Source organism: Humulus lupulus, chromosome 1 (genome assembly GCF_963169125.1).
Source record: "Humulus lupulus chromosome 1, drHumLupu1.1, whole genome shotgun sequence".
Lineage (NCBI taxonomy): Eukaryota > Viridiplantae > Streptophyta > Magnoliopsida > Rosales > Cannabaceae > Humulus > Humulus lupulus.
Genome location: NC_084793.1, coordinates 295,393,196 through 295,410,398, shown reverse-complemented (window position 1 = coordinate 295,410,398; position 17,203 = coordinate 295,393,196). Strand labels below are relative to the sequence as shown.

Below are 17,203 nucleotides of genomic sequence, written 5' to 3'. Positions count from 1 at the left end.
CTTTGACTCACGTGGGTCAAAGTCTCAACCACCTCGGGGCCCCTCAATGGGAGTTTCTAACCTCCTGCCGAGATGCCAACACTATTTTTGACAAGGGTGGCGAGCTTCTCTCCTCGATTAGTTATTTTTGCTTTGACCTTCTTATTATGTACTATATTATGCTGTACTTTACTAACTTGTGTTTATTTTTGTGTATAAGCATTCGTATCCTTCGTTTAGCATAACTTTTTACTGAATAACGAGGTTACCTCCAGTAGGGCGCATGCGTAGGAGGCTAGAGTTTCCCAGCTGAGGCTTGCGAACAAACTGAAAGCAACAAAGCTGGAGGTGGCGGCAAAGGATGCGACCATTTAGAAGGTCTCTGAGCTCGAGTCGAGGTTTGAGGCTACTTTGAAGGAGGCCCAGAAGATCCCCGGCCTCGAATCGACACTAGCGGTGACCTTGAAGGAGGTCGAGGCCAAGAACTTCGAGGTCAAGGAGCTTCAAGGACTCAATGCCAATCTAGAAGAGGAAAAGAAGATGACCTTCAAAGTTATCGAAGGTGAGAAGGCTCGTCTTTTGGAGGAGTTCAAAACCAAAAAGGATCGCGCCGTAGACATGGTGATGTATCAGATTTGGGTGAAAAATCCTGACCTCGACACCAGCTTCCTAGCCAACCTGGAGACCGAGTTTGTCACCAAATGGCAAGCTCAACTTGAGGAAAAAGAGGCCAGGCTCGAGGCTGAGGAGGCAGCGGAGGCTTCTAGGACTGTGGCTGGAGAGGTATCTAACCCCTGAAGCCGAAATCATGGGCTGCGACCCATTATATTCTTTGTAATTATCTTTTTTGTACCCTTGGGGCAAAGACAATTTATAGCTCAAAAATCTTTATGCACTTGGTTTTACCTTTTTTCCTTAATATCACACCTTACATTTCTGGATCGAAATATTTCAAGCACACCACTATTAAGGACCTACTTTTGTACTTGTTTATTCGTACATATATATTGGATTTAAGTTCGAATTTCAATGCATTCATGCACAGTTTATTCAAAATATCCATGTTCGACTTCGTTATTGTCAAGGTCGAACTTTACTTTTACCATGTACGTGTAAAGTACTTAATTGGTATATAACCTTAGTAGTCTAGTTATATTTTGCTTTTCTAGTCACTTTTCCTCATCCTCGAGTATGACCTCGAGGTTGCGAGGTCAAAACTTGTTTACAAAATTTTCCAGCCCTAGTGTCAACTTTGTTTACAGTGGTTTATCTAGAATTCCAACTTTTAACTGTCGGTTAGGTTTTTCTGGTTTGTTCCAAACTCATTTAGCTCGTGTATTTGGTTTATGATCCATACACTTATTGATTATTTTTTCATGCCGGGTTAATAATCCTGACATTTTTAGTTCGCGTGTTTGGTTAATGATCCATACTCTTATAAATTTTTTCATGTCAGGTTAATAATCTAGACATGTAGAGTCCAAGAACTTTACTTAGCTAATTGTTTAGTAGTATTATAGTATGTTTAAGTGTTATCTTTGTTACTATGGATTTTTGGTTCAAACCGGGAGTTATTTGGACACTCATAGTAGTACTTATATATTTTCTAAGTTTAACCTATAGTTTAAGAATATTAAGTATAACCTAAGGTTTGATTAATGTGTCTGATATTAAGGATTCACTACAACAATTTTGCTTATATATTACGTCAAAGTATTACATAAATTTAGAAGTGCTATAAATATATACTAATAAAAACAAACAAGCTGAAATTTTACCCTAAAGGCGGCAAGTGAAAATACTTACCGCCAAATGAAAATGAAAAATATCATTTGGGTTTCCTCTCTCTCTCTCATTCGGATTCAGCTCACCCTAATCACGCCTCATCCTCTCTCTCTCGCCTTCATTTTATCAGTTCCCTCTCCATTCTCCATTGCGCTCTCTCTCACCGAGTCTATCGACTCTCTCCATCACGCCATGACCACGCCTAGCTAAAGCTCTCTCTCTAACAGAGTCTATCGACTCTCTCTTCCTCAAGCCCCGATACTCTAAAGTCCGACTGAACAACACCATGTTTAGTCTCTCTTCACTCTTTCCCGTTGAGCTGTTGGAGCACACACGAGCACGGAGCAGCTAAACCAAGACCCAGGTAACCCAATATAATATGTATTGATCCCATATATTTAATTGAGAACTTTTCCTTTCATGTTGATTGAAAAAAAAAATTGACATTAGCTTCAGATATATGAAAATTTTACTTAAGAATTCATCAGTAGATTGAACCAATTTCAAGGATGCTGCTGCTTCTGGAACTCGAACCAATTTCAAGGAAAGCTTGTCGTGGCAGGCTCATAGAGGCCTCGTTCTCTCTCTCGTTATCACAGCATATGGTACCTCAACTGGATCCGCAGTGTTATGATTTAACTTTATCATTTACATTTTTTATTGCCCAAATTTCATTTCTTTGGCTTAAAGAAAATTTTGTCTTGACTTTTGCTGTTCCAGGGGAGACCTGTGGTCGGGTTCAGAGGCTGGTGTTATTAAGATATGGCCTTGGGAAGCTATTGAAAGATCTTTATCTTTAACTGTTGAAGAAAGGCCCATGGCTGCACTACTTGTAGAGAGGTCCTTCATTGACCCAAGGGGCCAACTCGCTGCAAATGGTTTCGTCAATGTCTTTAATTCCGATGTCAAGTACCTCTTATCTGATGATTCCAGAGCCAAAGTGTGGACTGCTGGTTATTTATCCTTTGCATTATGGTACGCCTACATTCCCGCTTCCCACTATTTGCTCTCTACACGTCTAAAAATAGTTTTGGTGGAATTTTTTTTTTTTTGAACTCTTACAATATGAATATAAGATGACATTTTCAAATAATTGTTTGTGAAGTTCTTGACCAATCATAACTTATATTATGGGCACAATATGTTCCTGATGATTTTTTAATGAACATGATTGAAGCCAATATCTTAGACACTGAATTTAATCATAAGTTGTACTTTTATATATGTGGGTATGTAAAATTGTAAATGCTATTTGTTTATCTGCTAACTTTGATACTTTAATGCTTCCATTAAGTGCTCTTGCCCATGCAATATAATATGTAAATCTAAGAATAATTTGATTGCTGAATGCTGGGAAAAGAATAAAATTTAATTATGCAATGAAAATGAGAGGTGAATGTTCAACTAATCACGAGCCTTTTTTCTTAGAATTAATTAAAGGAATTAATACATGGAATTATAACATGATTTATGATTATTTATTTCTTTTGTTTTTTTAGCGCATTAAATATCTGTTTCTTTTTATAATGACTTTTCTTGTTTCCTGACTGTAGGTAGGTCTTGAGGGGAGTTCTGTTGGGCAGTGGTGGCTGGATATGATTAACAAAACATTGGATGAAGGATCAACATTTGAACGAGTTGGTTCTAGGCAGTTAGTAGGCTTGCTTATTGCTGCATGGTTGGTATTTTCTATCAAAAACTCTTTTGTGAATTGTTATTGTTATTATTTTTTTCAATGTCTCAGATGTAGAGACTTAATTTTGCGTCACCATTTTTTAAGTGCCGTGTCTGATTAACTCCTTAATAACTTCAAGTATTTAACCTATTACTAACTGTATCTCAAGTGAACTCAGTTGTTTCTTACTTTCTTAAAATCAAGTGGGTAATTTTTAGTTTGTTTGTCTCGAACTAGATTTTCTCAGGAATAAGGATAGAAACCTTATATTTAAGATTTTTTTGTTCTTCTCTTCCATGCTTTTGCATTCTGCCTACTTAATCTTTTTATGGTCTCTTTGTCAGTTAAGATTTTTCATTAATGATTGTTGAATGTCATCCTTTAGGGTGAGAACTGATATTAGAGCTTATGTTGGAGATGTTGATGCAGCAGTAGTTCTGTGTGGCTTTGGGCGTGCCATTGGTAATAAGGTAGGCTCTTTATGTTAATTTGAATGACATGATTGTGATGCATACATTGTTGTTACTTTTATTCATTCAAAGACTTGATGGTTTCCAAACGGTTTCTTTATGGTTTCTGTTTGGCTTATAGATCTATATATGTTCATGCCTGCTGATGAATATACTCAACATAAGTAAATATGTGAACTGCCTTTTGTCTAAATAGAAATTGATGACTTTTTTTTAGGGAGCTGTTGGTTTGAGGATGAGAGTGTATGATCGAATAATGTGCTTTGTTAACTGTCACTTCGCTGCACATCTAGAAGCGGTTAATCGTCGCAATGCAGACTTTGATCATGTATACTAGACAATGTCCTTCAGTCGACCAACTAATCTCTTCAATGCCGCTTCCGGTACAATACTGTACCTATTCTTTTTTAGTTCGCTTGTCTTCTCAATGTATTTATTTTGGCTTGTTTATAGATCTGGATTGCCATTGGTCCTTTCTGTTGCAGCTAGTGCTTCATGTGCTGCTCAGGTGCTTCGAAATACAACTGTATGTACATGTCATCACTGTAGCATGCTAAATTGGTCTGAGTTATTTTTTTTTTCAAAGTTAAATAGTTTCAGTTCATTTTATGAAGCATTGTTGTCTTCACAGACTGGTGTTTCCTACTCTGCTGAAGGGATGCCTGAATTATCTGAGGCAGACATGGTCATATATCTTGGTGATCTTAATTATCGATTAGATGGTATATCTTGTGATGAAGCTAGAGATTTTGTGTCACAAAGATGTTTCGATTGGCTTAGAGAAAAGGATCAACTTAGAGCAGAAATGGAAGCTGGAAATGTCTTTCAAGGAATGTGTGAGGCAGATATTAGGTTTCCTCCCACATACAAGTTTGAAAGACACCAAGTTGGTTTAGCAGGTAACTTTTTCTGTGCAAGTAGTATTGTTCAGTTTATGCCAATTGAACTGTTCGAGAGACGGGTGGTTGGGGTAGTTTGTATCTCTTCTAATCAGGTGTTTAGCAGGTAAAAAAAATCTTGTAGGTGGGCTTTTGTTCCTGCTATAGAGCTTTTCATTGATGCTGATAAAAAGCTTCCGGAAATAATTGACTTGTTTGTAAATTATCTTTTTGTAGGGTATGATTCAGGTGAAAAGAAGCGAATTCCAGCTTGGTGTGATAGAATCATATACCGTGATAGCCGTTCAACCACTGCATCAGAATGCAGTTTGAACTGTCCTGTAGTTTCCTCAATATTGCAGTAAGTGATTCTAATATGTAACATATATTTTTTTTTCCCAATTGCAATAAAGTATAAAAACAAATGGAATGTATCTCATAATTTTTTATCTGGTCTAAGGCCATCCAGGTGGCCTTTAGAACCCCCTTAAATTCTTCCAGTGCGATACTAGATAAATTTCTACGGGTTTACAGGGATGCATTTCTTTATTCTGTATTTAATAGGGTTGTGATTGTCAAGGCCATATTTGGATGCATGTACTTATCAAAAGAAGCTCATCAGTTTTGTTTCTGGCTAAGTCTCTAGCTCTTTAGTTCATATTAATCTGCTCAAAATTTGATGTTCAAAACTTCAAATCACACATATGAAGGGAGGGAACAGAGTTGAGAAAAAATGCTCAATAATTTTATTAAAATTTCTTGTGTACTGGACTAACACCTGTGCCAACTTATACTGATATCTTTTCTACTCCTGTCTAGGATACACTGACACCATGGTTTTATACTTAAATACCTGCCATCTTCTGTTTGATAGGTATGAGGGTTGCATGGATGTGACAGACAGTGATCATAAGCCTGTCCGCTGCATCTTTGCTGTTGATATTGCACGAGTTGATGAATCAGTTAGGAGACAGGAGCTTGGAGAGATTCTTGGAACAAATAAGAAAGTCAAAGCTATACTTGAAAAACTGTGCAAGATTCCCGAAACGATCATCAGCACAAACAACATAATTCTTCAAAACAAGGACACATCGATCTTGCGTATTACTAATAAATGTGGGGAAAGAGATGCATTATTTTAAATCCTTTGTGAAGGACAAACTATCGTTAATGAGGATGGGCTTGCATCAGATCATTGTCCTAGAGGCTCCTTTGGCTTTCCTCGTTGGCTTGAGGTAACTTGTTTTGCTTTTAAAAAAGAACAATAGTTATACTTTTGCAGGTTCTTATTTTGTTTGGTTGAGAGGATTACAAAATTATACTGTGTTTTTATTACTTGGCTCGTTTTATTTTTCAGTTATATATATATATATTAGTGATATAATGTTCAAATTTTAAATTTGTTGCAAAGCTACACCACTAGTGCTAAGAAATATCAGTAAAAGAATTTAGAAAGACATTTCTAATCCTGATAAATTTGTAATTTAAGAAACATATAGAGAGGAAGTGATCTATTAAATGCATTTTCCCTCTTGTTCAAGGATTGTTTCTCTGTATAATTCATTTGAACAAAAAGAACACTTAATCTTACTTTACTGTGTGCCCGTGCAGCTGGCCTGGTGGTTATTTCTTACCTCTAAATCAGACCCGACCTTCCTGTTTTACACTTCTACAACAGATTGCTTTGTGGACACACTCTTTAGCTCTTTTGCTAGTATTTAACGTCTATCTTTTTTCTTTTTACCAGTATGAAGTGAACGGAAAAGTGGCTGATTCAATGCTTGTTAATACCATATTGATGCTGGTGTATGTTACTAAGTTTTTTTGGTGGGAAGCTGGATACTGGAGCACAATGGATATTGCACATGATCGAGGTTCTACATCCTTTTATTTTAACTTTCCATCCTTGTTATCCATTATTTTATTAAACATCATTTTGGCAATAATTTTCTGGATGGTTTGATATTTTGGAACATGTACAAATTTAGATGTCTTATTATTTTTTTGAATGCATACTAAGCATAACTTATATTTATGAATTAAGTGAGATAGAAATAAGATAACTCGTCTTCTATGAAGTCATCATCATTAAAGTCTCTTACTTTCGTTACCATTCGAAGATTATAGTTACTTCCCCTTTAACCTTTTCCATCTATTGCTGTATTTGATCCCAATTACTTGGATTGGCTACCATGACGTTGCAAATTCTTGGCCTTAATTTTAGCAGATAAATTGTTTCTACTACCTAATTTTTCACTGTGATTAGAAGAGACCAAATAATTATTAAACAAATGTTCTTGTAGTGCTGAATTTATCTATTGCTTCTTTCCCGTTCTTTTGGTTTGTTCATACTTTCTCTCATTTGGATCATTGTACCTATCATTTTGACAGTTGGTTTTTATATTTGCTGGGGATGCCTTGTATGGGTGCCTTCTATATATACTTCTCCTGGCATGTACCTGGTCAATCATCCCGTACACCTTGGAACTCATGTATTTCAACCTTTTCAAAATGTGAACACTTTTCTGCATTACTAGAGAGTAGGAAACTATAGAAATGGCTATGTAGATACCTTGGTGGGATTCAAACTTTAGACCTTATGGAAGCAAACCACATGTCTTCCCATTTGAGCTAACTCCCCTTGGTATACACCAGTAATATTATTATTAGCTTGTAAAAGCTGTATATTGGCAATTTGATTCTAGATTTGAGTTAGAAGCTGCAAATCTATTCTACCAGCCAAATGCAAAAGTTGAATGCTTGTAACTTTGTTTGTAAGCTGCCAAGCCCATGAGATGAGCGTAGACTTGATTTTTTTTGCAACCAACCATACTTTCTTTTCTGTCCTATTTCCCCATTGTCCCTGTTAAATTAATTCTTAATTTTAGTTGTCTACTTTGCTTTGTCACAGTTGGCACTCTACATCCTAGTAGCAGGCATTCTTTGCATATACATCAACTACGACTGTGATAGGCAAAGGCAAGAGTTTCGCAGAACAAATGGCAAAGCTTTGGTTTGGGGTAAAGCTCCATCAAAGGTATATGGTTCTCTGAAACTCGTTATTTGGTTCTCATTATACATACAATTTTCTGTATATCTGCTGCTAAATCCTGCATAATTCTCCCCTTTCTGTTTCACAGATAACTGCCACTTACACTACCACAACTGGGGAAACAAAAAGCAGCATTCTTTTAACTTCGGGATGGTACGTTTTCAGGCTCTGCCATGTAAATATGAACTAGCTGGATTTTTTTTCTTCTTGGTTATGAATGCGGGGGGTTCATAACCAAGAAGAAATATTAGCTGATCTAAGTAAGTAATTTTAGCTGATCCATGTAAATATAACTGCCACTTGTGCAATATTAGCTTTCATTCATAACCACTATGTCCCAGAAATATTAGCTGCATTTTTCTGGACTGTTCCAGCTCTTTTTAACCACGTAAGTAATTTTCCTTCTGGGGTTTAGATTTGTTTATGTTGTTAGAAGTTGTGTTTGAATTGAATCACTTTTGTCCTGCAGGCTTTACCCTACTTTTATGTGGTGTTTCTTACAATCCTTCTCCTCGGCCGGGCGAAAAGGGATGATGATCGGTGCTGATCCAAGTAAGCAAACACAATCTCATCATTTGTTTATGAAAAATTATATGTCCCTTAAAAAATTGCAAAGGTAAACCTTCCAAATTTAGTTTTTCAAATAGATCCCGAAGTTGAGGTAATTCATTAGTTAAAACTTACCTTACGAGTGCTACTAGTTTATTTGCTTGTATGGGAGAGACAAACTCTGATCATGTTAGTGGTTTCTGGTCCAACAGGTGTAGACAATTTACAAACCGATGCCAGTGTAGAGAAAAATAAATAAGTAGAAGAAATGAATAATGGTTTGCGCGTTTTCATACAGATAAAGGCATAAAATCTTGACATGTGATTGTTATTGTAGGTATGGAAAATACTGGAAATCGTACTGCGAGAAGGTTCGGTACAGGGTCATCCCTGGAATTTACTGAGAAAATGTTGCACAAGTGTTTGTTCTATGTTGAGAATGGCATGTATATTCAGCCTTTCCAAATTAAATGATGGCAGGCTGGTATCATGTTGTTGTTATTGTTGTTTTTGTAATGGTCAACTTTATGGATGTTGTATTTCTCTCATCTTCAATGACCAAAAACTTTTCTTGTTTAGGAAAATTACTATAAAGTTTTGTTTCTATTTTTCATTTTTGAAGTAAAAATTGTTCAAGATTATAAAACTTTATTATGTTATGCTTTCAAACTTAAGTTAGAACTAAGATCTCATGAAGTAGACACATTTATAGTTTGAATTAGTTATTGTTTAATGTAATACTTATGGTTTATCAATCTCTTGAGAATTACATTTTATGATTAATTTTGATTTTTTTTTATCAAAATACAATAATGAAAATCTTTTAATTAAAAAAAAACCATATAAGTATACTTATCAAAATAAAATTTAAAATTTTATTACTATATGTTATGATTTAAAAGCATATTATAAGCGTAAAAAATCGTTATGGTTTATATAATATAACAAACTAAAAATGTTATCAAAATAATCAAATGTAACAGTTGAAAAGTGTTATGAAAAAATACAAGATTAAACTTCAAATTTATAATCAAAAACTCTATCTAAATGTTATTATTTGAATATTATAGCACCTAAAAATGTGTTATTGAATAGTTTAAGATAACACCGAACATAACATTCAAAAAATGTTATAGAAAAGACTGGACTTTTAATAACATGGGCTACGTTAGCATTTTCAGAAGTGCTATCAATAGTCTCAGATAGCACTTTTTAAGTGTTATGAATACTGTTTTTTCTTGTAGTGATTATATTATTATATTATAAGGTTTAGACATCAACCAATAGGATTTTAAGCACATGTTTTGAATGGTAATTAAGGATTAAGTATTTTTGAGGATTAAATTAAATAAGGGTAAAAGTTTGAATGTATAGGGTCAGTCAGCAGCTTTGAGCACGTTGAGGGCTTAGTCAAGGCTGTTTACTCCATTCAAACTCAGCTAAAAATGTGTAAATTCGTGTTTAAATATTCAGCGTATGCCGATATATCGCAGCTATAGGGGGCGATATATCGCAGCACGTAGATACGGAAAACACGAATCGATGCACGGTCGCCTCGGGAACAAAGGTCCAGGCGATATATCGCCTATAGGGGGCGATATATCGCCTCCACCAGCATGAATTCAAATACTTTTGAATTCTTTTCCTTTCAGCCATTCAAACTCCTTCAACAGTCCAGCATCTTCTGAACGAGTCTTCAGCCTCTGCTGAACGATTATTCAAATGATTTTCACCTAAAAAGCCATTATTTTTATTCAAGTAAAATCAAGATATTTTCATTCCCAAACTCTATAAATAGGACCTAGTACCCAGCCATTATTCACCATTTGCTCAAGTTCAGAGGCTGCTAGTGTTAAGTGAGTGTGAGAGTGTAAACACTTGGTTTGGGGAAAAACTATAAGCTTAAACATCATAAGCTTATCAAACACTTTGGGAAGTGAGTTCTATAGTATTTCGGTGAAGGTTAGATTGATCTTGCAATCTTTGAGGTAACCCAAAACTCTAGTTCTTTTCTGTATTTTTATGTTATTTCCTTTCTCAAAACCTTCTACTCAGTCCCCTAACCTTATTCTTATTTTGGTTAGGGAATCCAAGCTTTTAAGCATATAAGTCGGTAAGTATGTTTTCTATGGTTTAGTCTTTCCATCTCTTTCATTTCATCTCCTTTCTTTAGACTTACTCTTTCTTATGGTTTTAGGAGTGTTCCAACAATCCCAACTCAGTCCATAATCTCGGTAGCTTTGGTAAGGAAAATAGGCTAGAATCAATATGTTATGTGCTTATGATATCTATATGTTTTATGTTATTGAATGTGTTATGATATGTATGTATGTTTGTAGGCTTGGGCATATGACCCATATGACTAACAAGACCCCAAATGGGTTATGGGCATATGACCTACTTAGCTAGTAGGACCCCACTAATCTCATGGGCATAAGCTTGTTTAGTCTATGGGACCCCAAGTAATAATGGCCATTATAATAAGTGTATGTTATATGTATTATGTTAAGTCTTTATGTTTTCTTATGAATTTATGTATATGATTTTGTGTTAGATTTTCCTTGCTGGGCATTAGGCTCACTCCTTTCTGTTTATGTGCAGGAAAATAAGTTTAGAGGCGGAAAGATTCGTGACGCTTGGAGAATGTGTATCGATGATGAATGGAGTCAAGGGGCCGAGCGTTATTCGATTCGAGGATATAGTCTCCTTTTATGTTTTTATGGTTTTTATGTGTATTTTCCGCATTATTATGTAATGTATTTTATTTTAAATCATGTTTTGTTTTAAAAACAATGGGATCCCATAATCCTTCTTAGTATTCTGTTTATTTGTAAATAACTCTTATTTTTTTAAGTTACTCAATAAATTATGGTATTTTCGTAAAAATGTAAGTTTTATGTATAGTTTCGTTAATGATCCAAATAGTCTAGATTAGTGGGTCATTACAAGACATTACTTTTCATTTATGTTATATTTTTTCAAACCTATGGTATGATTGTATACCACTTATGCCCCCTTAATATCCTATGATTGTGATCTTAGATTATTGAATTATGAGGGTTTGCAAAAAAAATTATAACAATAAAAAATACAACTTTTGAACGAAATTCAGAATTTTATTGATAAAAAGCAAAAAATCAAGTACATACTTGGTTACAATGAAAGCATCATTCCTACATTACTGATAATAAGGTCGTAGATGTTCACCATTCTAATCTCGCGAAACTAATTCTTCGTTTGACCTCGCCAGCTTATACACTCCAGGTCGAATAATGGACTTGATATGTAGGGTCCCTCCCAGTTAGGTCCAAGTACCCCAGCAAACAAGTCTCGTGTGGCCAAGAATACTCACCTTAGCACCAGGTCTCCCAATCCGAATTTCCTATCTTGGACTTTCTTGTTAAAATATCTAGTAGCCTATTGCTGGTATGCATCATTTTTTAATTGGGCCTTATCTCGTCTTTCTTCAATGATGTCCAGACTTTCTTCAAGTTGGGATTGGTTTGAGGCCTGATTGTATGCATCACACCTTATTGTTGGGATTTTGACCTCGATAGGAAACATGGCCTTGCATCCATAACCCAGGGAGAAGGGAGTATGCCTGTTGAAGTTTGTGTTGTGGTTCTATATGCCCACAAGACTCGAGGCAGCTCTTCTGGCCATTTCCCCTTTGCCTCTTCTAACCTTTTCTTCATGGAGCTCTTTAAGGTTTTATTGACTGCTTCAACCTGGCCATTTGACGGGGGATGGGCCACAGAGGAAATTTTTTTTATTATCCCATTTTTTCGCAGAAATGTGTAAATAAATCGCTATCGAACTAGGTCCCATTGTCTAATACTATCTTCCTGGGCATCCCATATATGCAGATAATATTCTTTACTACGAAATCTAGGACTTTCTTTAAGGTAATAGTGGTCAAGGGTTCAGCTTGGGTCCATTTTGTAAAATAATCTACTGCGACCACAACAAACCTTACTCCACCCTTTCTAGTTGGCAAGGGGCCTATGCGGTCAATCCCCCATACTGCGAATGGCCATAGGGAGCTCATCATGGTGAGCTCGGTGGGTGGAGCTCATGGAATTGAGGCAAACTGTTGACATTTATCACAACATTTTACATACTCGAACGAGTTTGCCTTGACTGTGGGCCAGAAATACCCCTGCCTAATCACCTTTTTTGATAAACTATGCCCCCCAATATGATCTCCACAAAATCCTTCTTGGATCTCTTCCAAAATATTTTTCGCCTCGGAAGGTGTTACACAGCGAATTAATGACATAGAGTACCCCCTTTTGTACAATTTCCCTTCCACAATAGTGTACCTTGGAATTTGTTACATCAACATTCTAGCCTCGTTCCATCTGCTGGGAGATTTCCGGTTTGAGGTAGTCAACTATTGGGGTCATCCAGGTTAGTTGTGAGTCAATCATACATACATCTTCTTCATCAGGCTCGTTAACACTCGAGGTCAGTAGAAATTCTACTGGGACCACGTTCAGTGTGTCAACTTTATTAGTTGTGGCAAGTCTGGTCAATGCATCTGCATTTGAATTTTGCTCTCAGAGGAATTGTTCTATAGCGTAGAACTCAAACCCTCCGAGTGTTGCTTTTACCTTCTCTAGGTACGCGACTATTTTTATACCACGAGCCTGATATTCCCCCGGAACTTGGTTAACAACCCACTGCGAGTTGCTATAGCAATGTATGGACTTTGCTTTGAGCTTAGTGGCTATTCGAAGTTCTGCTAATAACACCTCATATTTAGCCTCGTTGTTTGACGCCTCAAAGCCAAAGCTTAGTGCCAAGTGGAAGCAATTTCCTGTTGGGGTAATTAGAATGATGCCTACCCTTGATCCATTTTCATTAGAGGATCCATCGACATAAAGTTTCCATAGCTCGCGGGCAAGGGTTACAACTTCATCGTTGGAGATCCCACTACATTTGACAATAAAATATACCAGAGCCTATCCTTTGATTGTCGTTCTTGGGTGATAAGTGATCTCGAACTATCTGAGCTCGATGACCCACTTCAATAGTCTTCTGAATACTTCAAGCTTAGATAAAATCTGCCTCAGTGGCTGGTCAGTTAACACATGAATATGGGTGTGCTTGGAAATAGGGTCGAAGCTTTCGAGATGCGTTCATTAGGCACAGAGCCAGTTTCTCCATTAAGGGGTATCTTGATTCTACCCCCAGTAATCTCTTCCTGATGCAGTATACAAGTTTTTGTATTTTCTTATCTTCCCGTATCAATACTACACTAACGGAGACAAGATCAGTGGTTCAACGAGGTGTTTCTTAAGATTTTGAAATGCGAGTTCACACTCCTCTGACCACTCGAACTTTTCACCCCTTCTTAAAAGATTAAAGAATGGAAGGCATCAGTTTGTCGATTTCGAGATAAACCTACTTAAAGCCACCATTCATCCAGTTAGGCTCTAGACATCTTTATGTAATCGAGGTGAGTGCATGTATATTAGTGCCTTGATCTTGTTGGGATTAACTTCTATTCCCTGAGCATTTACTATGAATCCAAGGAACTTACCCGAAGATACTCCGAATGAGCATTTTTGTGGGTTAAGTTTCATGTTGTATTTTCAAAGTACAACAAACACACTCAGCAAGATCATCCACATGGTTATTGTTATGTTTAGATTTGACCAGAATATCGTCCACATAAACTTCCATGTTATTCCTTATTTGTTCAGCAAACATCCTATTTACCAGCCTTTGGTACGTGGCTCCAACATTTTTGAGCCCGAAAGGCATGACGTTGTACCAATACAATTCCTTTTCGGTTACAAAGCTTGTATGTTCTTGGTCAGGTGCATGCATGACAATCTGGTTATATCCAGAATAAGCATCCATGAATGACATGATACCATGGCCTGCAGTGGCATCTACGAGCTGATCTATTCGAGGCAAGGGAAAGTTTTCTTTGGGGCACACCTTGTTGAGGTCCGAGTAGTCGATGCAGGTTCACCATTTTCCATTGGGTTTTAGGACCAACACCAAATTGGCGATCCAATCGGGATAAAAAGCATCTCGTATAAACCAATTTGCTTTTAACCTCTCGACCTTGTCTTTGAGGGCTTTCTTTCTGTCATCGTCCAGGAGCCTCCGTTTTTGCTGCTTAAGGGGGAAGCTTTTATCGATGTTAAGTGCATGGTTTATGACATTCAGACTAATCCCTACCATGTCCGAGTGCGACCACACAAATACATCCTGGTTTTCTTTCAAAAAGCAAGTTAATTGCTATCTTGCATTTTCATATTGGTTTTTTTTCCCTATTTTTACCACCCTCGTGGTACCCTTTTCATCGAGCTCTACCACTTTGAGCTCTTCCAGTGGTTCAAGATCAGCCCTTTCCTCGACTCTAGGGTCGATCTCTTCTTCTATCTTGAAGACGGATTCGTCCATCTCCTGAATGAGCACAAGTGTCTGAGCACTTGTTTGGTTTTTCCCCCTCATGGAAATACTGTAGCATTCCATTCCAGCGAGGTGGTCTCCCTTCAACGTCCCGATGCCACTAGGGAACTTGATGGCCAGATGCCTGACAGAAGGTACTGCCCCCAGCCCAATCAGGGCTAGTCTCCTGAGCAGTACGTTGTAGGCCGACAAGGTATCCGCCACCACGAACTCCATCATCTTTGTTACCGAGATTGGATAGTCTCCCAAGGTTACAGGGAGTTCAATGAATCCTGTACAGGCAATCCCTTCTCCTAAAAATTCGTACAACGTGGTTGCAAAGGCTTTCAAATCTCAAAGCGTGAGTCCCATCTATTCTAAAGTGGCCTTGTAAAGGATATTAACAGAGCTCCCATTATCAATCAAGACCATGTGTACCCTCTTGTTCACAAGCTGAAGCGTGATGACCAGGGCGTCATTGTGAGGAAACTGGATCTGTGATGCATCCTCCTCAGTAAATGTGATAGGTTAAGTTTCAACCCCCTGCTGCTTCAGAGATCATGGTTTTGGTTTGTAGGGAGCACCGTCCCTAGTATTTAGCTTGTTAACATATCTCTTTCGGGAGTTTCTGCCCGATCCTGTAATATGTGGTCCCCCATATATGGTTACCATATCCTCCCCATCTATTGGGGGAGGTCAATCATCCTCCCATGCTCGGGAGTTGTTCTATTGGGTAGGTTGCACAGTTGTTTCCCTTTGTCCTGTCGAAGCTTGATTAAGATTCCGGTTTCTCACATACTGTCCGAAATATTCCCTTCAGATCAAGCCTTCGATCTCGTCCTTCAGCTGTTGGCACTCATCATTTGTATGTCCGACGTCTCTATAAAATCTACAATATTTATTAGAGTCCCTCTTTGCCTTCTGATTCCGCATTGGGTCAGGTCATCTAAATGGGACCTGATTCTCATTGGCAAGAAATATATTCTCCCAAGTCTCGGTGTACACTATGTAAATGGATAAATACTTGTCTCCCTTCTTCTTTTTTTCCCCCGTCAGTCTCGGGGTTATTCCTTTCATTTTTCTTCATTTTTGAAGGGTTATCCCCATAGGGTCTTGACGTCGATGGGGCCGTCGAGGTTGATGCTGAGTTAACATTTGACGTTGTAGTTATGGGCTGAAAGGTCAGATTTAATGATGACCTCGCCTCTTCTACATTGACAAATCTTTGGGCCCTCCAGTTGAACTTGGTTAATGAACTTATGGGTTTTCTTTTCATATCCCCCGAAAGGGGACTCCCTGGTAATATACCAGCTCTAACAGCCATCAGGTGGCCACTATCATCGATGTTACGGGCTCGAGCAACTTCTATATTAAACCTCGTAAAGTAACTCTTTAGCGACTCTCCTTGTTGTTGTCTGACATTAGTCAAAGCCGAGGCTTCGGGCTTGACGCCAACCATGGCTTTGAACTGTTTCTTAAACTCCTTTGCTAGCTGATCCCAAGATGAGATCAAATGTCTTCTAAACTTCTAGAACCAATTTTTTGCTGGTCCTGTAAGAGTAGCTGGAAACAACATGCATTGGAGCTCATAACCAACATTGCTGGCTCGCATGATGGTATTGAATATGCTCAGATGAATGTATGGGTCTGAGTTCCCATCAAATGGTGCTACATGGGGTATCCTAAACCCTTGTGGAAATGGAGTGTTGGAGATATGCGGGGCAAAAGGCTCGAGCTCCTCATCAGAGTCTTTAGCCTTATCTTTGTTCCTCCCATCCTGTAAGAGCCTGAACGCCCTTTCAAGCTGGTCAATTCTCTCCTGGACCAAATCCACTGGGGGTCGAGCTTGAGCTTGAGGGAGCTGGTTATTGTTTATAAAAACTCCAGCTCCTTGTCCCGGCATAGGGTTATTTTGGTTTCCATATGTCGACTGTTTTTTACTGTTCAAATGGTCACATAAGTTAGGGTTTGTGGGATTAGCCTGCCCTCGGTTATGGTTTAGGTGATCCCGAAGGTCAGGATGATTCCCTTGAGTCCCAGTATTTCTAGGCTTGGTATTATATATGCTTACGGACCTGGTGTAATCTGAGCTCCTGCTTACGAAACTAACAGTTCTCTCTGGCTAAGAGGCTCGGTGGTTATGAGGTGGATCATCCACTGACCTTCTTGCCCCAGCCGTTTGTGATCTCGATACATGGTTCCCCGACGGTTGGGGAGCCCTGTGTTCTCGAGTAGCCTCATTTTCTCTCCTATGTCCGGGTCTAGTCTGGCGGTTCCCATCTCGACTGCCACTGCGAGAGGGCCTTTGTGGTGTAGGATGTGGGGCCTCTTAGACTGGTGAGGGGTGTCTTATTGGAAAGGGTGGATATCTTATTGGTGACGGTGGCGACCTCCCATTGTTGGGCCT

General features: G+C 38.1%; 1 pseudogene; it reads left to right on the top strand.

Annotated features, from left to right (window-relative positions):
• The first annotated feature begins 1,809 nt into the window (after window positions 1-1,809).
• Window positions 1,810-8,972, top strand: LOC133810676 (type II inositol polyphosphate 5-phosphatase 15-like; annotated as a pseudogene).
• The last annotated feature ends 8,231 nt before the right edge of the window (window positions 8,973-17,203 follow it).